The sequence below is a fragment of the Alligator mississippiensis genome, chromosome 4 (assembly GCF_030867095.1).
Source record: "Alligator mississippiensis isolate rAllMis1 chromosome 4, rAllMis1, whole genome shotgun sequence".
In the NCBI taxonomy this organism is placed as follows: domain Eukaryota; kingdom Metazoa; phylum Chordata; order Crocodylia; family Alligatoridae; genus Alligator; species Alligator mississippiensis.
This window is the reverse complement of record NC_081827.1, coordinates 207,649,433-207,675,201: the sequence shown is the minus strand read 5'-3', so window position 1 is coordinate 207,675,201 and position 25,769 is coordinate 207,649,433. Positions and strand designations below refer to the sequence as shown.

The window sequence follows — 25,769 nt, the reverse complement described above, 5'->3', positions numbered from 1 at the left end:
GGGAGGTATACTATTATTTTATCAAATGTTTACGTTCTGATCTTAAGTTTTAATGACATGTTCAAAACTTTGTTCTTGGCAGTTTGAATTATACTCAGAAATCCTCAGTAAAAATACATTTTTATGGCATCAGATAATCACCAGACAGATTTTTAGGCAGTTCATGAAATTGTTTAGGGCTGATTTACATCCATCTTTTGATATATTCTCAACTGATCTAGGTTAAATTTGTGTAACTTCCTATGGTTGATGAGTTATATTGATATAAAATGTTTATATCCCTCTGAAAACAAGATGTACTGCTGTAAACTGATAATATTCTAACTCCATCCACAATAGAAGTTGCTTTGGTACAAAAATTGTGTGTAGTCTCAAACCCTTACAGCCTGAGGAATAACTGCATACATGCCTTGGATTTAATATACTTGCTGCATCACAGGATTGAGTAAGTATACAGTTTTGATAAAAGTTATTCCATATACCTTCCTGCCTGTTTGTTTTGTCATAACTACAAATAAATAAAATTGAAAAATGCATAGAAGTCTCCCAGTGGTTCTGATTGTAAGATCATTAGAGAAGTAATCATTCATAGGCAAGATTGTAAGCCAGTTAATTCACAACATGGTTTACTTTGGACTTTTTCAGTCATAACTTCCCTTTTGGGATTTTGAAATGATGAAGAGGAACAGATTATAAATTAGAAATTGTGTTGCTGGTCCTATGTTTCTCTGACTCCACCATCATTCCTGCTAAGGAAATAATTATAATAAATAAATCCATGACTATCAGAACCTAACATCATTTATCTGTTTTGCTCTCTTCCATTTTACATGATGAGCTTACTTTATTAATGATGACTAATCAAAAATCCAGTTGGAGTATTCTTCTATCTTCTTTTTTGGGAGGAGGGGTTAAAGGTTGAAATTATAGAACAAAAATCTTCATCTTAATTGAAAATTAGATTTTCAGGTTCAGTTAAGGAGAGAAAGAATAGTTCTAAGTAGCCTATTCCAAAGATACTGTTAAAGGACAGGCATTAAGAGCCTGCAGCTATATGTTACACAGCTGTGGAATTTTCCACAAAACTGGGGGAAAGGAAGGGGCTATTGTGCTTCAGAATAACAGCTTTTAATTAAGGAGAAAAAAACAAAAACTCTGGTTGTGGATATAACAACACAGCATATACGAAGAACGTAAATCAATCAATTACAGCTTCCCTGAAGCTGCAGACCTCCTGAAACTATAAGTGGATTGTTCCACTTCTCTGGAGGTATTCCTCTGGCCTCAATGACCTACACTTTTGGAATCTGTCAATTTTCTAAGATGTAATTCAGTATTTTGCCAGTAAATTTACCATTTGGCTTCAGCCTGCCATTTTGTTCTCTGTCTCCCCACTCCACTAGAACTCATCTGTGGCAGGTTTCCCTGCAGAGTACTTAGATCACAGCACATGCTCGTTGACCTATTCCCTTTCAGCAGTCAGCAGCTGAGTATCACAACCAAAATTAGCTTGCAGACATGGAGCAGTGCTGTAGTAACAAAGTTTGGTGCCCAGGGCAAAGCCCACAGTGGCAGAAAGCCCTTGCCCTATGCACAGATCTGGGGGGCACATGCCCCTGGCCATACTTGCCTGGGAGTGCAGATAGCAGTGGGAGCTGCCCTTCCCACGTCCCTGCATCTCCCCAAAACGAGCCGCTCACGGCTCTGTCCCGTCTAGGTTTATTTCCACCTGAGCAGTTCCAATCTCATATTTTTATGTACAAATATGAGACACCAAATGGCAATCAGAGAGTTTGAACATAGGACCCAGCACTAAAGGAGGGAACACCTGTAACTTGAGCTAAAGAAGTAAATCCTGTAGCTTGTTTGAAGTAGTAGATGCATATCATTTTACAACAACCAGTCATCTTGATGGGAAACCTCCAGCTAAAACACTAAAATCTAGGAGAGAAGCCTGCGTGAATTTGATACCAGTATTAACAGAACATTAACAAGCAGAAGGGGATGATGGCAGGAGGGAAATATCTTCCTCCAGGGCTGATTTTTACTTAGGCCTACATTTTGCAATTCAGTCTTTGTGGGTGACTCCCATTCCTGGGAGAAGCCTGTGGCCACAGCAGTCTGGTCTGCCAGCATGGCTGTGTGTCCACATGAGATGAGGCTTTAGGCCAGCAGTTCACAACCTTTTCTAGACTCCAGGCACCCCTGGATAGACTCCAGTCAGAAAATGCCAGTGCTTAGGCTTTCACTTTTTTTTGTTGGACTATAGAAAAATAAGGGAGCAGTTTTTCTGTTGCACAGAACTCAGGGCACAACTGTGGATTTCTATTTGAAATCTCCAAATTCATCTTGTGAATCACGTTTGCACGCCTAGCAGTGCTAACACCGCATGGCACCCGTGCTAGGATCCCGCGCTGCCCTGCCTGAGAACCGCTGCTCCAGGCCTTCCCAGCGCGGGGTGTGGGCGCAGTCCCAGCCGCTGGCCGCACACGCGCTCCTGGCAACCCCCGGCACAGGCGCAGCCTTTCCCCAGGGGCAGGGGACGCGGCCCGACCACGAAGCGCCTCATCTCCCGGGTTAGCCGCACCCAGCACGGCTCGCGCCAGTGCGCGAGACGGAGGGAGAGACGCGCCCCTCCTGGAGGCACTCGGGCTGGCGGGCGCAGGCGTGGCACTCCCTGCGTGCCCGGCTTCCCTTTGTGTGGGCCGCAGCCAGGAGGAGGCGGCCGCGGGGGCTCGGGGGCAGAGCCGGGCTCGCAGCGCCGCCCCCGCCCCCGCCCCGGCGCCCAGGATGACTTGTCACTGACTCCCGCTCCGGACTGCCGGGTCTTGGCGGAGCCGCCCCCAGTGCGGCCAGAGCCGCCGGCGTGGACGGCACCGCGGCAGCGACCCCTCCGCGCCCGGCTCGGCCCGGCCCAGCCCGCGCCCTCCTGCCGCAGCGAGCGCCGCTCGCCGCCGCCGCCGCCGCCAGGTAGGCGCCGCCGGCCGGGCACCTTGGCCGGGGGTGGGGTGCTGGTGACCGCATCTCCTAGCGGGGTGGGGGACGGGGACGGCCGGACCGCGCGGCTCAGGCGAGGGGATGCAGCTGCAGCAGCCCCGCGCCGCCACCGCCACCAGACAGACTGGGATTGCAGCTGGGTGGCGAGAGCTGATGCCGGTCCTTACGAAACTGGGATGGAGCTGGGGCCTGGGCGGCGGGAGCGAGCGGCGGCCCCAGGCCGCGGCCCCGGCCGGCCGGACAGACAGACAGACAGACGTGCGCGCGTGTGCACCCGCCTGCTGTCGTGTCGGCTCCGGCTGGGCCCCGCCGGCCTCGCGCAGCCTTGCCCGTCAAGCAGGACAAGTCCGTCTCGACCTGGTGGCAGTGATGTCACTGCATTTCGCAGCTGATATAGGTGAGACACAGGCAGGCAGGCACGGAGGACACCCCTCCATTTCCTAGCTCCTCGTGGGAAGGATGAGGAAGATGATAGATAACAGGGAAAGGGTTTGCACAGCAGGATCTAGGTGTCTTGCGTAGGCGCATGTCGACACTGCGCGTGCAGTGAGACAAAGCTGGGGATGGGCAACACAGGTGCAACCCTGATGGGATCTGCAGGCAGATGCCTTTTAAAAGTTGTGATCTGGTCATGTCACACCTGCTATGATATAACCACCTAGTGCAGCTTAAATATCCTGCCCCACTGACAGCTCTGGGTGTTGTATAACCGATGAAATGAAAATAATTGGAGTGAAACCCTTTAGCTAGCTAAACTGGCTTTTCCCTGAAGTTATTAGGTTTGGTTTTTTTCCCCCTGCAGAACAATTTAAAACACATTTGTATGCTTCGGGTAAGTCAGATTGTATTCAGTAAGTTGATACACATTTTAATTCCAAAAATAAAAGATTGCGCTGTGTTGCAGTTTGTGAGTAAAGCTGCAAAATCCTACAAAGCTTTTTGAACTCGTGCAGTTTTTTTTAAACAATATTTTGGGAATTGCCTCCTTCCAAAAGTGCTAATGCAAAACATGATCATCTAACATGGATATTATTGCTTTCCCCCACCCCCAACCTTTGCATTTTATAAGCACTTTGACATGATGCAAGTCTGCACAGTTGACATTCCTATCAAAAGCTACAGCAATGCAGATGCTATGGACTAATAACATGAAATGGAAGACGTTGCTGTATTTCTTGGACTGAGTTGGATTTCCAAGGTCGAGGAGCAAACTACAGTATTTGTATGTGATAATTTATCTGAACAAATATATTCATGAAATTTCTAGGGCGTTTAAAAGAAAAGTTGGTCTTAGCTTATTTTTAAAAATATCTTTATAGTATTCATCTGCTACTGGCACACTTTTTTGGATTACGTGTTAGCTAAGGAGCAAGAAATGTGTTAATTTTAATGCCCAGATGTTTATAGCAGATTTTAACTGATCTAGTTTATTTCATGATATGACTGACTAGTTTTTGTATTCACTAGGTAACTTATAGGATAACACTAGCTACAACATTAAAGTCTCATCAGGTATCCAAAGGCTTCTGCATAATGTAGTTCTGTTTGGATTGTGTTAGTTCTCTTTTTAAAATTAGCTTTTGTCTACATGTCTATGTAACTGTAGTAAACACTTATTCTGTATAAATGACATGACCTTGACTTTCTGAGAGTAAGAAAAAGTAATTGGTATGATCTGAGTTGATCATGGCATTTCAGAAATTCAACAGAATAAAATGGTAAAACTAGTTTAGTTACCCAATGAGTCAGTGGTACAGAGCTTTTTTTTAATGTATTAAAAATTGACACAAGCAGAGGACTTGCTTTTTCATCCCCATTTCAAAATAACATGTATGTATGTATCTATGTAGCTTAAATATCAAATGTGAGATTTAATATTTAAAGGTATTCTAGTGATACTAGATAAAAGTTATTTTTCAGTACAAATAAATAGTAAGTACATTTATCTGAAAAAAAAATTATTCCCATGTGAATACATAATGCAGACTTTTTGTGGTATCTGTGGTTGAATAGTAGTTTGCAGAACCCTCTCAAGTTCTCTCTTCATATCTGTACTAGGACAGATCATATACATGTATTCAAGGGAAGATTATTTCAATGTTTAGACTCTCAGTAAGAGGAAGCTCTCTCTCAATTTCATGAGTTTGCTCACAGAGATACGACTGCTAATCTGCATTGCCATTCCATGCTTGATGCTTCAGATGATGGTAAAATGTGTTTAGTTGTAGCACATTCCTGTAGTTTCTTGAGGGGTGTATCTGCATGTAGAAAAAGTACTGCTTTCATGGTTGAGAGATGAGTAATTTCAGTTCCCTGAGTTTTTTTCTGGAATAGAGGAGGGTCTCTGTTTGGTGAAAGTTGGTATCTTTGCTGTGGTTTGGTATGGTAGTTTGAAGTTGTAGCTTGAACATTTTCCGTTAGCTTTCTAAAACTTCGTGCTTTTAGCTCTTCAGAACTGTATCTGACGAGGGGTTCTGTTTCTTTGTGCAAAGTTAACAGTCTGATTTAGTACACCTATGCTAGAAATTATCCTGCTGTGTGTAGCAGGGCAGTGGTAAGGAAACTTCACTCAACTTCTATGTTAAAACATATATATTTTCTAGTGGACTAAGCGTATCCTAACAGAGCATTATGCCTTACGTATGGGGGAAGGGATATATTGTCTCATCATCCTTTCCCCACTCTGTATTTTAATGTTTAGCATTAGTTGAATAATTTCTAGATCCTTTATCATTGCAAATCATCATGAAAGATTGAGAATGGGATATCAGAATTCCTTTTTCTGTACCCTACTTCATCTTTCAAATTTGTGTAGGTTACTAGTTGCCTGATGAATTTTAAATCTGGGGAAAGGTGGTTGTTCTGGAGATAAAATTTTGGTGGAGGTTCAACTTTGGTTTAGAAGAGTCCCCTTTTGTTTACAAATGTCATCTTTTTCTTTATAGTTCCTAAGCATTGTGGTTTTTTTTATTAAACTCAATCTGATCTGTCTCACATCCTTGAATGCACTCCTGCATCCTGCCATAGAAGAATGCATCCTTTTACTTTGGTTGAGAGGATTTTGCTATAGCAAGATTCATAACTTCAAAACTGGTAGCAACAGGTTATGTCACAGTGCAAAACTAAATAAGTTCACATTAGATATAAAGTCTGTTGAATTGCTGACAAGTTCAAGATATGACTGGTTAATATGATAAGAGAAAAAAATTAAAAAATTGCAACACGATGGAAGAGGTGGCCATTAAATCAAAGCAGTAATATAAACTGAAATGCAAAAGAAAATCATAAATGAAACTGCAGCAGTTTTTCTATTACAACTTTCTTCAATGTTGTATCTGGTCGGTCTTTCTTCAGAGTTGTAATTTTCCAGTTAATAGTAATAGCTTGCAACTTTCAAAGGATAAACTGTTGTGAATCATTACTATATGCTAGTTCATAAAGTCTGGTGAATGGCGATCCTGTTTTTTGGGGGGGGTTTTTTGTCTTTTAGGGTTTGTCCTAAAAGAGTAGAAAATCCTTTTCAGGGAGTGTTGAGGGGGTGGGAGGAGGTGACCAGCCTGATTTTGTTTCTGATATCTTAGGTATAAAATCAGTGCTGTAGCAATGAAGTTTGGCACCAGGGGCAAAGCCCACAGTGGCAGCCTGCCCTCGCCCCACACAGGTCTGGGGGGAACATGCCCCCCCATGGTTGCCTGGGAGTGCACACAGTGGCAGGAGCCACCCTTTCCCCATCCCCTGGCCCCCACAAATGAGCCACTTTCAGCTCCGTTCCACACTCTGCCCTGGCTGGGCAGCACCTGTTGGCACCCTTTTGCTTTGGAGCCTGGGGCAGTACCCTGCTTGCCACTCCACCGCCCCCTCTCCACCTCTGGCTACGGCACTGTATGTAATACAGGAAACAAAACTGGACCCACATGAGTTACAAATTACAGAGAGCTGAATCACTGTGTTGGAGGAAAGTCTCTGGGCTACATGAATTAAGTTATTAGGAGAAACATAGGTGAATAATACTACAACATGCTGAACTGTTGAAAGAACAGGATAAAGTGTTGAGGCTTTCTGGGGAAGGCCTGTAAGTAAAGAGGTAAGTACATTTAATGAAAGGGCTTTGTCAGAAAGCCTGGAGTTTTGGTGAGGCAAAGTTGCTGTCTGGAAGCTGGAGCTACTGAAGCTTACTAGGCTCCCTCTCTTAGTTTGTAGAATGTTGTTCACTGAATCTCACCCCTACAGAAATGAACATGGGTGATAAAGGGAATCAGAGGGTCAGTTTTATAATATATCAGAAAATTAAGCACTTTTTCTTAAAATGGCAGGTCTGATCCTGCCAGGAAAGAGTTATATTTGTTATTTATTTACAATCTTCTAGAAGTAAAGGTTGTCTATCTAGTACTGTATTTTTAGAAACAAGCTTAAATAGTTTGTCCCTTGTTTTCTGTAGGGCTTAGTTTGTTTTAAAATTATTTTTTTCTGAAGAAATGACAGTAACTAACTTTATTGGAAGGTAAAAATAATAAAAATAAGTGTGACTAGAGCAGGAACTCTAATCAGAGTTGGAAGATGCAATCTTCTCAGAGTAACTGATGGTGTATGGAATTTGTATTGCTGGGGCTTGACTCAAACTTATGATAGCAAGTAGAAGGAACCTGATGACCAGGGGTATATCTGAAAGGTTCTGTTTCTATTGGCATACTTATTAGGGCACTGTCCTGGCAAGAAATTGTAACCCCTTGTCTTCTCCGGAGGGAGGGTAGTGGTATTCCTACCCTGGTCTCTGCATGCTATTTGTGGCCTCTGTCTTCTGTAGCTCTAGGCTTAAAAAGATGGGCATGCAGCCTCAAGGCATATTACGTTTTTGTAACAACAGAGAAAATCAGCTTGTGAAATAAGTATAGAGAAGATACTTCTATGAATGCCCACTTAAAAGAGTATTCAAGAATGACAGCAGTATGACTGATGATCAGAGTTTTATCTGAGAGCCTTGTAGTCTTCAAAATATTTGGCCTCACAGCCACACCTATGAAGTGGGAAAACATTGATATCCTTAACTTACAATGGTGCTTGAGAGATGGGAAGACTCCTTATCTTAAAGTTCTATAAAAATAGTAGCTTTCTTGTAAATTGGGTAGCATAGATGCATTTGTGTAATACACAAAAGAGATTTCTTCATCATAAAAGCCACATTTAGACTGCCAGCAGTTCATCACAGTTTGGCAGAGATGTTAAGGATTAGTCAAGGTGAATGAATTATCATTTCACTGATGAAGGAGAAGTTTGTTATTTATATCTAGGTAACCCCCAAAGGCAGATGTGGTTTAGTTGTGCTAGTTTCAGTTGATATACATGAAGAGACTTGGTCTCTGCTCTGAAGAACTTGCATTCTTAAAGGTTCACTGTATTAAAAAATATACTGGTTTAACTATGTAGGCACAGTTATACAGCCCCCTAGTAAAGATATAATTATATTTATACAAAGTGCTTTATACCAGTATAGCTGCTGGCATAGGAGAACAAGATACACTAGTATAAGGTTTCTTTATTATCACTTAACTAGGGCTGTTCACTTGGGCTTGTGTTGTTAAAACTATTTAACTAAAAAAAAGCACTTCTGACAAGCAGTTGACTTTAGTACAAAAGCTCTTTGTTGATGTTTGTTCTTAATGTGATACATTACTTTTGTGTTTAGATCTTAAACTTTTGAGGAAGGGACTATGTTCTGTGCTGATAAAATTGTACAGCATACTCAAAGTAAATGCGTATCAAATAAGTTTATCAGGCAATTACAGTCCCAATTTGTTACATTATAGCAGACTCTCACTATCTGCATATCAGGTGCATCAGCTGCTTAAGTGCATAGAAACTCTTAGCCCCACTGTCTGCTTTGTAACTTAACTGTACTCTGTTTAAGTGCATATTGGTAGAGCTGTATGGGAGATATACATTTTAAGGTTTCTGAAGTAGCCTTGAACTGACTACATCCTGTTAATTTTAGTAATGCTATTAGAGGTAGAAGGGCTATAACAATGTAATAGGCCTTAATGAGGTGCATAAAAGTTAGCAGGGTCTGTCCCCTTTGTCAATGAGCATTATTTACATTAAATGCATAGCCTTTTTCAGTCCCCAGGTTAAGCACTGGGGGGGCGGGGGGGAGATAAACAAAATAGTGAGTATGATGTAATCAGTTTGATGAGTGAATGCTGCAGTGTCACTTCAATGCAGTACAGTGGCTAAGTAGGAGAGGTTTTGGGGGTAGTGCTGCATCCCTTTTTTTTTTTTAAATGAACTGTATCTTGAAAACAAATAGATCATTTGGGCAAAATTAGAGAAGATTTTAACTTTATGAATACCGCAATTGCAGTATCTTTCCTTTCCAGAGAGGTTTAGATCTTGAGTTTGAACACATCGTCTGTGTTTGAATATACAAATGTTAACAATAATTTGAATAAAAATAATAAAAAATTCAAAACATGATTTTTAGGGAGGGGAAAGGCAACAGGCAGGCAGATGTCCCTAGGTCAATGCATAATAATGAAAATAGTAATTTATTATCAAAATAATCTGTTGGACCAATCAGAGGGGAGCTTAAAAAAGCTTAAGGTACCCACAGAGAAGACACCGAAAACCCTAGGTGGGCATGAGTGAGGTGAGTTCGAGAGGATTGGAATAATAGAAGATGTGAAAAGGACAGATGACTTAGCATAAAAATTATTTTCTCTGATTTATTGTTGCCTGAATATTTCATTTTTGAATATCTATGATCTCAGTCGCATAGCACTTTTCAACTTATGTTTTTCCTCCTGCCCCATCTGAAAAATATTGTAATGAAAATAAATTTTCCTCTCACATGAAGGTAATGATTCCACTTTTGAGTACATGCCACTACTTCAGCTGTGAGAGAAAAGGACCCAGATAGCTTTGTGTTTTTACCTATGCAGTAAAAACCTCTTCAAGGTTTGGGTTGGGGAGGGGGGTCAGAACTCTGCATAAATGTTGGGTGGAAGCTGCTTTTTCTTTCTTTTCCTAATATGCCACCAAACCAGTTGACTGTCAACTCGAGTAGCTTTGTGCAAAGGGAAAAACAGGAAAGTAAAACATTGGAGTAAGGGGCATAGAAATGTGTTAAATAATACAAAAGGAAGTGAGAAAATAGGAACTCCATGGGAAAAGGATCTAGATCATGGACCTATAGTTCCTGAGGACTGGTGGATTGCTGTAACAGAGTTAAGTCTGAGGTCAGTCCAGTGCTTCCTAGGGCTGTGTGAAGTTTTGATCACTGATTTGATTCGATGGAGATTCGGCCCAATTCGGCGGCTGAATTTCTGAATCGAATTGGGAGACCCTTTAATCTCTCCAAATCGAATCAGAACCCTCTGAATCGATTCGGAAAGATTCATTGATTTGGACAGAGACACAGCTTTAACTGTTTTTTCTATATACCTCAAGGTACCAGGTGGCTTGTGAATGCTGGGATGTTGGGGTGATGGAGTGTCCCATGGGGGAGCAGGGGGGTCCCCAGTACGCTCGGCAGCAGACCCAGAAGTGGACTAGAAGCACTTATGGGTCCACAGGGAGCATGTGGGTATCCCCCCTCGGAGAGTCCCCCCACAGCCGATTGCCAAGCCAGGGGAGGTGTGAGGGCGGTCCCCCATGCAGTCAGCGGCAGACTTGGAAGTGGAGCAGAAGAGCTTCCAGTTCACTTCCAGGTTCTCTGCTGAGCACTTGGGGGCCACCCCCACACTCCTGTGGGATGCTTCATCCACCCCCACCATCACAGAGTTCACAAGCCACACTTGGTACCTCGAGGTATGTAGAAAAAACATTTCAAGCTCTGTTTATGGCCGAATCGCTGATTCTCCTAATCAGTATTAAATCTTCAGATTCGGATGAATTGAATTGGGACAGTGATCTGAATCAGTGAATCAAATCGCTGTCCCCAATTTGGGCTGAATCCGAATTGAATACGGCCCATTTCGCACACCCCTAATGCTTCCTTCTCCTTGCCTTATCTTCAGTGCTGACCTGTTGCTGACGTCTCCTGCCGCTGAATTGCTGCCAACGTCTCAGGTTTTGCAGGCTGAATCCAGCCTGTGGGCTATAGGTTTTTGACCCCTGATCTAGATAAGAGGAGGCTGTACTTTGGGGTCTTGTTGTCACTGGCAATAAAAGTCTGGCAGATGTTTGGGAGGGACCCAACCTTTTTAGAGTCTGGGTTAGGTGCAGTGAGAGTAATGATGTGTTTTGCTAATGTAGAATTTGTTGGTTTTTTATTTGTTAATCTGTATATATAACACATAATCTTCAAAGGATGCCAGAGATCCAGGCTGTAGCCATATTGGTCTAGAGACAAAAGGAATTGGGACTTATGGTGAAGGTGATATCATTTATTAGACCAACTTGATTTTTGCAAAAAAAATTCTTTAATTGCAAGTGTTTTGGCACAAACACCCTTGTTCAGGCACAGGAGAAAAGATTGTAAAAGCTCTCCTGGGTAGAAAAGAAAGTTCAGATTTCATAGGAGAGTTGAAGGTGCGGTATAATCTCCTGTTTGCATATAAAATTAACTGATCCAGATTAGCCTCAGAGAAAATTTAGAATAATCTGTTTACCTCAAAGTTGTTTGGTGGTAAGCAGGATGTAGTCATATTTCCTTTTGGTTATGGTGTTTCATATTTCACAGAGAAGTAGATAGATGAAATGCTCTTCTGGGAAGTCATTTCTTATGTTATAAGGTGTCTCTGAGCTCTGTGATGACTGATGAGGCTCTGTGATGATGCAAATTATCTCGAACAAAGGCAGGAGCAGGGTCTCAGGTTTCAGGTGGTCGAACTTGCTTCCTCCTTGTAAAATTATGAAGATTTCATTAAAAAAATAGGCTAAAATTCAGTATCTTCCATGTGTCAGGTATCCAGGTTGTAGCCATATTGGTCTAGAGGCAAAAGGAATTAGGACTTGTGGTAGAAGTGATATCTTTTATTAGATCAACTATATTTTTGCAAAAGAGGGTGTTTGTGCCTGAAAGCTTGCAATTTAAAGATTTTTTTTTTTTTTGCAAAAATCTGATTGATCTAATAAAAGATACCACCTCTACCACGAGTCCTGATTCCTTCAAAGAATGCCAGGATATTTTTTGGTTTTTGCTTTCTTTAAAAACATTCAAAAGAGAAATTATAATACCATATATCACTTATAGAAAACAGAAAGATAGGCTTGCTATAAAGTATGGAGACAACTTAATTTGTAAGATGATACTAGCTACAGAATACCATCACTGGAAGATTGGTTCTGTATTTTTACTGATTCCACACTTTTAATGTAATAGTTGTTGCAGTATGAAATCCCATATCTTTTTATGCTTCTTTCTTTCAGCTAAATGAAACCTAACTTTCCATATTCACTTATATCTGAGAACCATATTTCACTTAGACAAGACACTAGATGACTAACTCAGTAACTGCTGCCAGCCTGCTTTAGTTTTGCTGGATGAGAAGGATATGGTCAAAACCAAATACTTCTCTAATTGAAAAATGTAACGTTTCTGTACCCATCTGAAGCTATGTGCTGCAGCTGTCTGACTGTGCAAATTGTATGGATGCTTATGCTGTACATATAGACACAAATGACAGTTTAAACGGCAGGCTTTTCTCAGTCTCTGATGTAATCCACACGTAATACTGGTACTCATTTTGAAGTACATCACTTATGGAAGTAAAAGATAATGTAAAATCTTTTAGATAATGCACAATCTCTCTCTCTCTTTAACCTCGCATTCTTAGAGGCATCCTTTCCTAATGGCAGTTGTACTTGCACACAGTGAAATTTATTTTGTTTGTTTATTGGATATCCATATCATTGACCTGTACAGATATTGTCATGCATAAGAGCCATCTAAATAGAAAGAGTTGGGTGACTTCTGTAGTATTTTTCATATTAAACAGTATTCACTGCACTGTCTTGGCAAATGTAACTCTAGGATTATTGGGAAAGGACTGAAATCAGATCAAAAGATTAGGATTAGAATAAAGTCAAATTAGCTAACCCTGCGGCATTTGCACAAGTGTTTTAATAAATCAGTCTGCTTGTGTGTTATAATTGGTTTTAAAGAGAGAGAACAGAATTTAAGCTGCAATTATCATGTGTCTATTAATTTCTGTTTCTTATTGGTGTTTCAAAAATGGCTGGTCACTCTTGTTTGCCAGAGACTAATACAAAGCAGACAGCTCTGCGTCCATCTTCCTGAAAGAAAGATTGTGTACCACTAGGTCTAAATAGAGTTTATTTCTGTAGCTGTTGGTGTACTTGTACAAAGCAGGGACAGATTCTTTACTTTCCAGGTTCACAAGTCCCCCTATTACTTTATTTTGGGAGAATATATATATGTTTAATTTTGCCATATGCTTGGGTCTTGAATGCATAAACCAGTGATTCTCAACCAGGGTTCCACAGCCCCTTGGGCATCCTTTTGAGGTGCCAGGTACTGTTAGGCAAGCAACCACGATAAACCCAGAGATTTCAGTAGGAATCCATGGATGCCTATAGACATGCATGTTCATGTCCTAATTAGAACATGGCAGAGCAGACTCTATTACTATGCGTTGCCTCACCGTTGTGTGCATTAAGCCTTTGCACGTTTCAGAATGGCTTTGGGGGCCCTTTATCTAAACCTCATTGAATGAGCTTTAGATGAAGCATCTTGCGGCCATTTTGAAACATACAGGGGCTTAATATATGTGATGGTGAGCCGTTTGAATTAGAGTGGCTGCCCAGGAACCATTTTAATTAAAAAAACACCCCTCCCCACCCTCACCCAAGCATGAAGCATGTGTATAGGCAACCCACAGTGTTTAAAAACATTCTGACCTGTTGTGGTCTTTCTGAGTTCTTGGCAGTAGGAGAATTACTCTTTCTGTAGTCAAATCAAGTGAAAACTAATACTGTAGTTTACATTTTCTTAGGTCTGCTTTGCTGCTAATGAGGGTTGTCTTGAGGTTAAAAAGGTTGAGAACCATTGATATAATCACTACAGTTAAGTGAAGGTGGGTGTTAGGTGAGACTCTGTCAATCACATAGCTCTTTTGAAAAAAAACTACAGTAACTTTTCCAGTATTATTGTTGAACCTTTTAACAGCCTGTAATAGGTCTCACTAATATTAATCTTTATATTTACCCTTTTCTTAATGTTGTTTTATTCCTATTTGCATCTCTTACATGTTTCTAAATAATTACTTGCCCTCCTTAGTGTTCACACCCTTCAAATATTCCTAGTGTTATTCAATAACTGAATTAAATATAGCAAAGGTATATACACAAAGATTATCTTCTGCTCTAATGCTTGTGAATATGCAGTTCGAAATTGCATTGTCATTTTGTTTCTCTCATCAAACTGGAAATTTCTGTTTATCTTTATCCTGTCATCTTTGTCTTTCAGCATAATTGTTTTCCAGATTTCTCTGTTTTCATTTGGGTGTGAGGAAAGAGTTGCCTAATGCTTGCAAATCTTCTCAATTTCATGTTTTCTGAATGTCTGTGTTAATCCTTTTTAAGATAATTTTAAACAAAGATATTGAATAAGATTAGGCACCAGTTCCTCTACTCTTTCCTCCCAAGTTAATACGGCGCCACTTTTTCATTATCCTTCATTGCCCTTCAGCCAGTGTTTCTGCCATACCCATCTTGGAATATTTTAATTAAGCTTTGATAACATATGTGAATTTTAGTAAATAATATTAGTTAGCTTAAAAAAGTACATTCTTTTCACCCACTAGCGTTATTGTAATTTATTTTTTACTTCCTAATTATAAGTAGTGTGGTAGAAATAATATTGCTTAACCTCTCCTCCCCCCCCCTCCAAAAAAACAACAACAAAAAAAAAAAAAAACCAAACAAAAAACCAGACCATTTTGTAGACGATAGTAAGATCAGATAGAGGTCAGCGTCCCCAGAGGCACAAAAATAATGTACAATAATAAGGCAAGTTAAAGATGGTGAGCTAGATCCTCAGCTCCCTTATATTAATACAGTTCTTTTATGATCAGTATAGCTAAGCTGATTTACAGAAGTGGTAGATCTGGCCTGGAATATGGGATTTAACTAAGAATTTTTTATTCTTTTGTGTACAACTTGCAATACACTTCTTAACTAGCATTAAATCTCACAGTAAACAACATTCTATTTTTTACATCAATACATATTTTCAGAAGTTAAAGAACTTTCTCACTTAATCTGACTTGTGGATGCTTATAAGAGCAATATGCATTTTATGGGTGGCACTACAATTTTACTCCATTTCATGCAATACAACATTTTTCATGGCTTTCCCTTGTTGAAAAGATAACTGAAAGAAATTGCCTTTTATGTTGAGGGTATCCTGAAGAGCATGCAGTGATAGCAGTCTGCTTTTATGGCCCCTGGTAGATGTTACATTTAAGATGCTATTAACCTGCCAATTGTATTTTAAATAGTAACCCAGCCTTGTGTTCAGGCAACTTAATGGCACAACAGAATGGGAAACCAGCCACAAAATATGTATAATATTTGTGTGGCTGATTTCCAACGTGCCTTAAATTGAATGTGTGGTAGGGTCTCTGCTCTAGAGTCATGCTGTCTGCATGGCTGAGTTTAATTGACAGCTCCCCCATGTTGACAGGCTGACAGCCATGTGGTGCAGTTGTGAATGGGGTGGAGAGGTCACACCCCCCAGGTAGGATGGGGAGTTGGCTTGGTGTGCTCCCCTTCCCAAGCTTTCAGGCTGGTAAGTCAAGGAGAGCTCATCAACTGGGTCAGGGTGCTGGGTTGCACAGAGGAGGACTCCCAGTAACCTGGTTGGTTGACTGTCTTGCCCTGCAGCTTCCAGGGAGCTGCAGAGCAAGGCACTAGGCACATCCTAACCACAGGGACCCTGGGATTCTTGAACAAGCTTTAGTTCAAATGGCCCAGCTGCCATTTTTAAGTGTGGAGACGCTGATGCACCAGATGCAGGAGGCTGCTGGAGTGCAGCAATTGCCACATTCCAGAAGACTTGATTAACTGAGTTTGCTCCAATGCACTAGAATTCCAGTGCTTTGGAGCAGCTTCATTTATCATGTATAGGCACCCATCAACTGCAGGTTGCTAGAAGAGATAATGGTCAATTCTGTGATCCTTGCTTAAGCACGGCTTCATTGATGGATTTTTTTGAGTGTTTTGAAGATTTACGTACATATTCCCTAAGTTATTGTAAATTAACTAGATGGAGAATTACCAGTATGAAAAACTGTAAAATGAGAAGTAGAACCAGAAAAGTTTTGTTCACTTATGCAGTATTTGTACATACACTTTCTCTCTGATTAGAATGGTTTAGGTCACAATACAAATATTTCTTAACATTTTACAGATTATGAAGGAATGGATAACTGAATTATTTGCTAGATAGTTTCTAATTTATTCAAATTACTAAAACATTTAGAGTTGCATCACAGCATTTCAAAAGTTCATTAACAAACAAGATTACATTGCATGTTTCCAAAAGTATTCACTTAATCCTCTTAAGTATATTGCACTTCTGAGCATCAGTGATCAGTTTCAATTAAAATAATCATTTACTACTTCAGTACCACTTGGTGTCTTGGCTGTCAAAAATACACTGTACTCTTACAGTTGCCTGTGTATAATCCAATGAGGCTCCCATCTTTACAAATTATTGTGCAAATGCCATCAGGAGGATGTACAATTAGTCACAGTTGGAGCCTCAGGTGATCTAATCTAGTATAGTCCACAAGTATGTCACTTCTGTAAACATGTCTCAGTTTTAATGTTCTTAGTCTGCTTTAGCTAGGCCTCTTGCAATTACTGGATTTGTCTTTAAATCTTGATTATTTACTGAATTTTTATAATAAAATCTGATTTCCATGCTGAAGAGGCTTAATTTACTGGTCACTTTTCTGACATTTGCTACCTGTGTATTAAGCTAAATTGAATATCAGGGTGCCAAATCCAAAAAAAAAAAAAAAAAAAAAAGTAGAACACACACAGACTTCAGGTAGGTAAGTGACTGATCTGGAAAGGCAGTCGGGGCCTTGTTATGCTCAGAGTTCCTTAACCCCTGGATTATCCACAATTAACACCTGAAAATAGTTTTAAGCACACTTTAGGTAGCTTAAAGTTATGCCACTGCAGGGTGGGTTTATCTCTGATATGAGTTACCCAGCTCATGTTCCATTAATGTGTGTGGCCTTTCCCCACAGATTAGCTGCCCAAATTGCAGTCCTCTAGCATCCCAGGATGTAGCGTTCCCTCACCCTCCTGTTCTGTGTGGACAAGGTTTCCACCCCCTGACCTCTGTTGCTGGCGGGGGGGGGCACACCAAGCCAACTCCTACTCCTGCCCTGGGGGGTATGACCTTCCCACTCCCAGGTATGCAACCTCATGCAGACAGCCTGCAGAACACATGTCAGCAAAGCTAGCCACGTAACAAGGCACAAATGGGTCTGGAAGTGGGGGGTTTAGGGAGGGTGGGGGAACAAGGTAGGGGGCCAGATCAGCTTGCCATGAGCTGTGACTTCCTTCCCAGGGCAGGGGCCGTAGCTCCTAAAGCACCTTCCATCACTGCTCCCAGCTCCCAGCCATCCCGAAAAGCTTGACCACACCCCAATCCCAATCCGAAACATGAGACCTTCTTTAATTTACTTCCTCTTTATTTCTTTTAAAATTATTTTTAATGACTTCTTTTTATTTTATCCTTCAGTGACTGACTTCCTTCATTTTGCCACTGATCTTCCACCACCACTCCATTAACTCTCTGCCTCCCAGCTGCATGTTCCTGCCCCCACAACCCATCTCTCTCGTGGTCACGGAGAGCCTGTTTTGGAAACCTGTCCTGGCTCACCAGCTCTTTAGTGGTAGCTCACAGCTATAGCTCCTAGTTAGGCCTCTGCTCACCAGCCTTCTGGCAAGTCACAGCTATGCAGGTTGTGCAGTCAGAGAAGGTTTTTAGTCTTAAGAGCTAAGTACAGACAGTCAAAGGGCCTGAGGCTAAATCAGTCTTTGCTGGTTAATCTAGACTGCATAGATTGAACGCGATAGGCCGTGGAATGGGGTAGGCCACCCGGGCCATGGCCTGACCAACTTTTAGCATGTTAATTTAGCTAGCTATGCAGTTAAAAAAATAGCTATACAGTTTTAACTTGAATAACAATTGTGCATTTGTGGGTTATATAAATTAATGTGCTAAAAGTTGCTTGGGCCATGGCCCAGGTGGCCCACCCTGTTCTACAACCTATGGATTGAACCGATAAGCAGGTGAACAGACCTTCACTTTTGATTCTGCAAATGCAGCCACATGCCTGCTGTGACCCAGGCCTGAAATGGTGGGGGATGGACACTAAAGCATGTCTCCCTGAGAGTGGGGTGTTGTGGGGGGGGTGGAGTCCTGGGTCCCTGTCCTTGCTTCCAGGATTTTTTCTGGGAGTCCTGTTGTGTTCTTTGAAGTGGCATGCGTGGGCACCTATCCCCGGGAAAGGAGCTGGAGGTTAGGGTCCTGTATGGATGGAGATATCTGTTGGAAGCGTTGAGTCAGGCAACTATTTTTGGGGCGTGGGGGAAGAATGGTGGGAGCTGAGAGTTGTGATACACCCCAGTGCTTAGTGCTTTATATTGGCTAGTTCTGGGTGCCCCCGTGCTTAGTGTGTGGGTCTTTTGGCTCTCCCTTTTGAGGTGTTTAAACCTTAGTATGTATTGTATAGGGTGCTGGGGTGCCTAACTCTAGTTTTTGGGGCCCAGGGCACCTAAAAGGAACGTGTTGCAGCATCTAAGTTGTAGGCACTTAAGTCTCTTACTTAATCTAGCCTGAGCACCTTCTTTTAGGAAGGGTTTAGAGTGCTTTGAAAGTCTCTCTCTTCTGTTTCTCTTTAAATGCTTCATATAAATAGTTGCTGCTTATTTGTCCTGGGTGGTGTGATATCCATGTTAATAATGACCCAGAACAGTCTTTTTATGAATTTGAGAGGTCATTCTCCAATGTTTCAGTATTCCAGAAAAAGTATTTATTCAGTAATTTGCTAGGAATTTTTATACATGGTAATGATACAGGTAAATCTACCTAGTCATGGAGAAACATGACCGTCTTGTGTAGTGCTATATTAAAGTTTATGAGGGTGAATTCCTATTTGGCATACACAGTGAAAATTAACTTGTATTACACAGACATGTACTTAAGTATAGGCTAGATTTACAGTAATATTAAATTTAGCTTTAATTACTTCATAAAAGTCACATAACTGTACCTCATTGGCTTGTGAAAAATCTAACTTCCTGGGAGCAATCCTTGTTAATGTAGCAGTTTCCTTGCTTTCCCTTAGCTAAGATACTGATACATTTTGATCATTTTAACCTAAACATTAGTTTGAAAGTAAAGATATGGCAAATACCCATGGAGTGTTTTTATTCATCCATAAAAAAATAGTTCTACTCAGAAAAGTATAAAGAAATACCTGGAGTTTTGCCTGGAACCTGTCTGTGTGGTTGCCCATATTGGCATCACTTTTCTTAGGCTATTTATAAAAAAAAACCCAACTCCCCCAAAACTTTCTAAACATGAAATTAAATAAAAAAATATACTTCTACCAAAAGTATACTTTTGATTTAGTGATATAGAGAAGATTTAACTGTAATGTGTAGCTCGTGATTCAGACTCCTTGGTGTATAACGTTTATGGACAGTTAAACAAATGTACATATATTCAGATGGCTTTGAGGCTGAAGCAGTTTGAATGTTACCAGATTACATGTGTATATATGCTCACTGAATACCATAGGAGCTCGTCTACACCTTGGAACGCAATAACTTTTTTTGGAAATGTATTTCCAAATGAACAGGGCCATGTATGTTTTCGCGAATACATCTCCTCAATGAATGCACCAACATATGCACTTTAGTTCTGGCACTGTTGTATAAAAACACTTGAATTCCTTTTTACAATTATTATTTGCTGTCTGTCAAGATTAACAGCATTTGTTTAAAGGAGCTTGTTACCCTGAGTAGCATATTCAGGTAGTTTTGTCATTTGTATTAAACATTTTTGCTCTAGTGTAGTATTGTACTAAATAGCTTATATTTAACTAGCTATCTAAAAAAAATTAACCTGTAGAGATGAATCCAGTCCCCTAAGATGTATACAAAGACAAATATTTATCTTCCATTGAGAGTGCTTCTTTAATCCAAGTCAGTGTTTATAGAAGAGCCTTGCATTCTTTCTGTGTGTGTGTATACAAGTACAGGCAGCCAGTCAGGGAGGTGCTCTAACCTATGGCACTACATGGGTAAATTGAATCCTCTTGTGGGGGGCTCAGAACCTGCCTGCACGGACCCTGGCCAGCAGGTAGGGGCATTCTACCAGCCTCTAGGTAATCTGCCAGATAGCCCCTGCCCCTCCCCTCCCTCCACCCCAGCTCTGGGCATGGCAGCTTCTACCACTGTCACAATGCTTGCATGAGGAGGTATGGGGGAAGGGAACTCCCCTCCCCCGCTGTGAAGGCCTAGTGACTGGGGGGGCTCCCTTCCCGCCCCCCAGTCAGAATCACCTGAAATTAACCCTCGTTAATTAAGCTCTGCTTCAGAGTGCTTCTGTCTGATATTTCATCAGACAAAGGCTAAATTTTTGTACGATCGGACATTTTAAAAGCACTGTGCAGCCATGAACGTTTGTTACGTTATAGCTGTAAAGTGCCTTCAGGGCCCCCATCGCATGAAAAATGTAACTTCTCCAAGTGCCCTAAGTTATCTTTTCAGCCTGCTAAGAGCTCTTTACATCGCAGAATCATTGTGAACCTTCTGTGTTTCTTCCTATTTATATGGAACCTGCTTCGCGTTTCATCCTGATCTTTTTCGTTAGAGCTCTGCATAAGGTGGACTGTCTTCTATCCATCTCTGCCTTCAGATTTCTAATTTATTTAAAATTTGTTTTTAACTATTAGCTCATAGAAATTGCACTGTCTTTCAGTATTCAAAAAAGTTTCTCTAACTTTCAGGTTTGTAGGCAAGAGAAGATTTCTTTTTCCAACAAATTCTAAGAACTTCCACCAGATTTCTAAATATACATTTTTTACCTTCTATCCTGTAGAACAGTAATTTGATAAGGGAGCTTTTCCATTACTAAAACTTCTCAATTTTTTTACACCAGTCAGTAATTTTTTTGGCGTCTCTTCCCTTCCAAGCTTTTGGAATTTTAATTCTTGCATCCACTACAACAGGGTTGTCCAACTTCTGAGTGGTGGGGAACCACAGGACTTCCAGCCACACACTGCGCAGGCTGCATGCCCAGAGGCTGAGTGCCACATGACCTGCATGTTGTGGCACAAAATCCCTGTTCTATCGCACCGCACTTCACAGCCCTTGACGTGTTGTGTGAGCCCCTCTGCTGCATCACATGGAACCCCAGTGTGTTGCATGAGCCCTCTCTGCTGCACTTCATGGGTCCCCGGCACACCATGTGAGCCCCCCTGCTTCATGATGTGGGCTCCCAGTGTGTGGTGCGAGCCCTTCCTTCCCTCTCATGGTGCAAGTCTCTCTTCTGCTGCACATGGATCCTTGCAGTACAGACTTGCTGCCCTATGGAGGTGTCTTGCATGCCATGCACAGGAATGGCACTCCTCTTTCTACTTTCCTCCTCTTCCCCCTCCATGCCCCCCCCCAACCATGCAGCAGGTGATTCCTCTGTACCACACCTGTATGAAGGCCTGCAGGGTCTCTGGACGCCCCCCCAACCCCAAGCCCTCTGATCATAGGCATACTCAGCCCCACAGGCTGTGCCACTCTGTCCTACCCCCAGAGTTGTGAACAGGCAATGGAAGCTGGAGGAAGAAGGTGGAGCCTGATGACTCTGGCAGAAGCAGGAAAAAACAGGGGAGCAGAACCTGAACCAAGAACTTGGTAGCCATAAATTAATCAACCAGGAGCTGCTATTTGGATTGCCTTGCACTAGAAGATGTGATCAGTTCTCTATAAATCTTATGTTCTCAGGGAGATTGATTAAAAACATTAAGGGGTCATCTGATAGTTGGCATTCTTGTATTTCTTTTATCACATCTCCCAAGCCTTTTTTCAGAACAGTTTTATTCATATGTGGGCAGCAAACAAAATGCATTTTAATTTTTAGTGCTTAGGGCTGATGAAATTATTTTTCAAATTTTTGACACATCCCTTTCAGAAATACCCTTTTAAAGTGGAAAGCCTAAATTAAAGAAAAATGAAATGCCATCCCTTTCTTTTAAGCAAACTATACTCTAGATTTCTGTTTCTCAGAGTTAACAAGAATAGCAAAGAACCATATGAGCAGACGTAAAATGAAGGGTCAAATGTCAGGCATACAGGTTTCCCTTGCCAACTGCTGGGGTTATGTTCCTGAAAGTTCCCATGGTTGGCAAAACAAAAGGTTTATGGGAGAAATGGCAGGGGGTGGGCTGATGCATGGCCATGGAGAAAACCATGGTTACTCAAAACTGTATACCGGGGTAGCCAAAATGGTACACAGAATATTAAGTGTGGATTCTCAAAACCATGTTGGTGAGGGAAACCTGTATAGCAAATGTCATTTTTTCCTTTTAATTCTGTTTTTTGCTACTAAGAGTATAGCAAGCATCTGAGCAAAATACAGAAGACGATATAATTTGTTTCACTTGAGGGAACCTAAGAACTGAAATCCCTTAGGAAAAAGAAATTAAAATGGGATAAGCTTTAGCCCACAGCACAAGATGTCCATCTTTCTGTGTTACTGCAGAGTCCTGAAAAGCTCAAAATTTTTGAGGAAAGATTCTATATAATGTGTGGTTTCATGTGGTAAACTCCAGATAGTTCCATTCACATGCAACGTGAAAGATCTGCAAAGAAGAATAGGGAATGTGGTCTTCCTGAAGATGGGGAAGTCTCCAGGGAAAAGTGAAACTATTGTATTTGTTTTTTACCAGCCAATGCACCATATATGCGTAGTTCAGAGCAATGTGTCACACACTAAGCCTCTTCAGCACACCTTTACATCTTCAGTTGCAACATTTATTCATGAGTTGTACAGCATCTGAAACAGAATAGCCCGCGTGGCTCGTTAGCCGTGCTTTCATACGGCTGGGGCAAAGCGACGTCAGAGAGAGGCGCCGCTCAGGGGAAATAAAACGCGGCCCCGAAGACAGAGGGGGCGCGCGGCGAGAGGGCGTGGAGCCCGGGAGGAAGCCCGGGAGTGGAACCGGGCCCCCGCAAGGGGCCTTTGCCATGGGCCGAATAGGCTGCAGCCGTGCCGGGAGCGACGGAGGCGGGGAGAGCTGCAGCGCTGCGGAAGAGCGGCGAAATTGACGAGGGAGCCGGCAGAAGCTCCGAGGAGGAGCCCAGAGAGAGGGCCAGCTGGAACCACCGGTGAGGTAACGGGATGAGCTGGTAGAGGCTCCGGGGAGGAGCCCAGAGCGGGAGCTGGCAGAAACTCTGGTGAGGGAACCGGACTGGAGCCGGCGGAGACTCCGGTGAGGGAACCGGGATAGAGCCGGCAGGAACTCCAGCGAGGGAACTGGACTGGAGCCGGCGGAAACTCCGGTGAGGGAACCGGGATAGAGCCAGCGGGAATCCCAGCGAGGGAACCAGGGAAGACCAGGCAGAGACGCCGGTGGGGCATCGGGGAAGAAGGCCACAAGAGGCAGAGAGGGCCCTCAACGCCCAGTCCTTGTTCGGGGACAAGGAACAGAAGGTCCACGACCAAAGGTGGCGTTGGCTGGGGTGTAGGGGAGGTCGGAGCCCCGTGGGAGCCCGCCCAGGGGCGCTTCGGCACGGGAGGCTACAGCGAGGGGGACCCCCCTGCTGCGGGCCCAGCCACGACCGCGGTCAGCGAGTGCCGGGGACTCCCCAGCGAGAGCGGGGCAGGCCCGGTTAGCCACCCGCGCAAGAGTTGCCCGAGAACACCTTCTGGAGCAGAGGCGGGCACAGTATTAATGAAATATTTGATGACAATGGGATACTGGTTTACCCTAGAGGATAGATTTGGCAAGTCATGAAGTGGTCCTTTTCTTAACAAATGTGGGTAAATCTATTTAGAACGTTCAGTCAATAGCAAAATATGCAATATGGAAAACTGCAATGAAAATCTTACTGACTCATGCACATTCATTTTAGGACAGGAATTTAAAGCTTTGCTGTCTGCAATTCTTCTTTATTTAAGAGGCACATTTAAAATTGTACAGATTCCTAAATATAAAAGTCAGATTGTTATAAATGATGATACACAATACTTTATGTTGCTTTTATGGCAAAGCCTAGCTGCTTGCTACTGTTTTTGTATAATTTATGCATCATAGTGAACTATAAATACAGTTTACATAATAAATGGCTTGCAGTGGATATAGCTCTGCAGTTTAGGGAAGTTGCTGATATCAAACTGAGCTCATAATTTGAGCTCATAATGTATGAATGGGTTGCAAAGAGTCAATTTTATAGGTATGTTTTCATTTTTGGTATTTTTAAACTCATGGTATTTTGTTATGAATATTTTTAGCATCCTCTTGCATATAATAAATTTAGCATCCTCTTTGTATATAATACATTTCTTAGAATCAGCCTCATATACGTATAGGATGCTCTCAGATTAAGCCAGGAAATCCTTAATAGATAAGAAATCTGCAAACAGCAACAGAAAAGCTTAAGCCGAAAATGTTTCTGTATCATATTGATCTACAAAACTAAGACTAGATGTTCAGCAGGACTTGGTATCTATTTCAGATCTGAGTCAAGTATGAGCATACAGTGACTAGCAGCTGTTCATCTCTTTGTGAAGTGAGTTTGTTTTTAGCCATTATTTAAATACGAAAAATAACTATCACGTTTGTCAGTACTTGCAGCAAAGGCTAAAGCTGAATAGACATACAGACTGATTTAACCTTTCCTGTCTAGAAATGGTCCCTTCAGGAGAGGACTGTGCTACGTAAGTAGGGTTGTGAATAGAATTTGTTATTTCCTTATTCCTCGTATTTTAACATTGTTCTTACAATTAATAATTCACTGACTGTTTTATGATGGAATATATAAAAACCTTTCATCCTAACTGAATTTGTCATATGCAAAGTTATCATGACAAGAGTTACCTTGTAGCAGTATCTCTTTTCTGATCATGAGCAAAGAAGAAATGAAGCTGTGACAGAGCATATACCACCACAGTGGTTTGATGCTTTAATTGTTACTTAGATGGCTTATACAGCAAATTTGTGCCACATCTGCTTGAAAAGCAGAGCAGCTCTCTTTCTTGAGTATGAAAAAGAAACAGATCTAGTGGGGGATTATACCCTGGAAGGTGTAGGGCAGGAAAACCCATTCAGACAGTAGTCTGTCGTGGCAAATCCCTTCACAGTGCACACACAAAACTAGAGCCAGTTATCAAAGAAGGTTGACAACCTTGTTAAACCCTCATCCTACTCCTGTGTGGCCCCCCCCCCTCTTTTGCCCACTCCTAAATTAAAAGAGTGAATGAGCAGAAGGGAGACACTGTTCCCTCCTTTCAGCTGATGAATGGCTGGAGATCAAATATCAGAAAACTTTGTTTTGCCTAATTCATCTGCCCATTGCTCACCTTCCAAAACAAACTAAACCATACCCAAAATTATATAGAGTTCTCCTATTCTCCCTCTCACATTAATGAACTGGTGGGGACTAGTGTTGGGTCAGCAACAGTTTTCCTGTCTCCAGAAAAACTTTAGAGATTTTAAAAAAGTTTCCATCCTAAATCATGATGAAAAGTCAAACACTTTGATTCTTTCAAAGTGATAATATTAAAATTC

The 25,769-nt window shown here is 41.9% G+C and overlaps 1 protein-coding gene across 3 annotated transcripts in view; it reads left to right on the top strand.

Moving 5' to 3' along the window:
• The first annotated feature begins 2,545 nt into the window (after window positions 1-2,545).
• Window positions 2,546-25,769, top strand: part of OSBPL6 (oxysterol binding protein like 6) — a 208,883-nt gene continuing 185,659 nt past the window's right edge. Inside the window, exon 1 of one of the 3 annotated variants that reach the window (XM_059727248.1) lies at window positions 2,546-2,970. The gene's annotated coding sequence lies outside the window, so the exon portion shown is untranslated. The remainder of the gene's footprint in view (window positions 2,971-25,769) is intronic. The other 2 variants (XM_059727246.1, XM_059727247.1) reach the window with 2 other exon arrangements.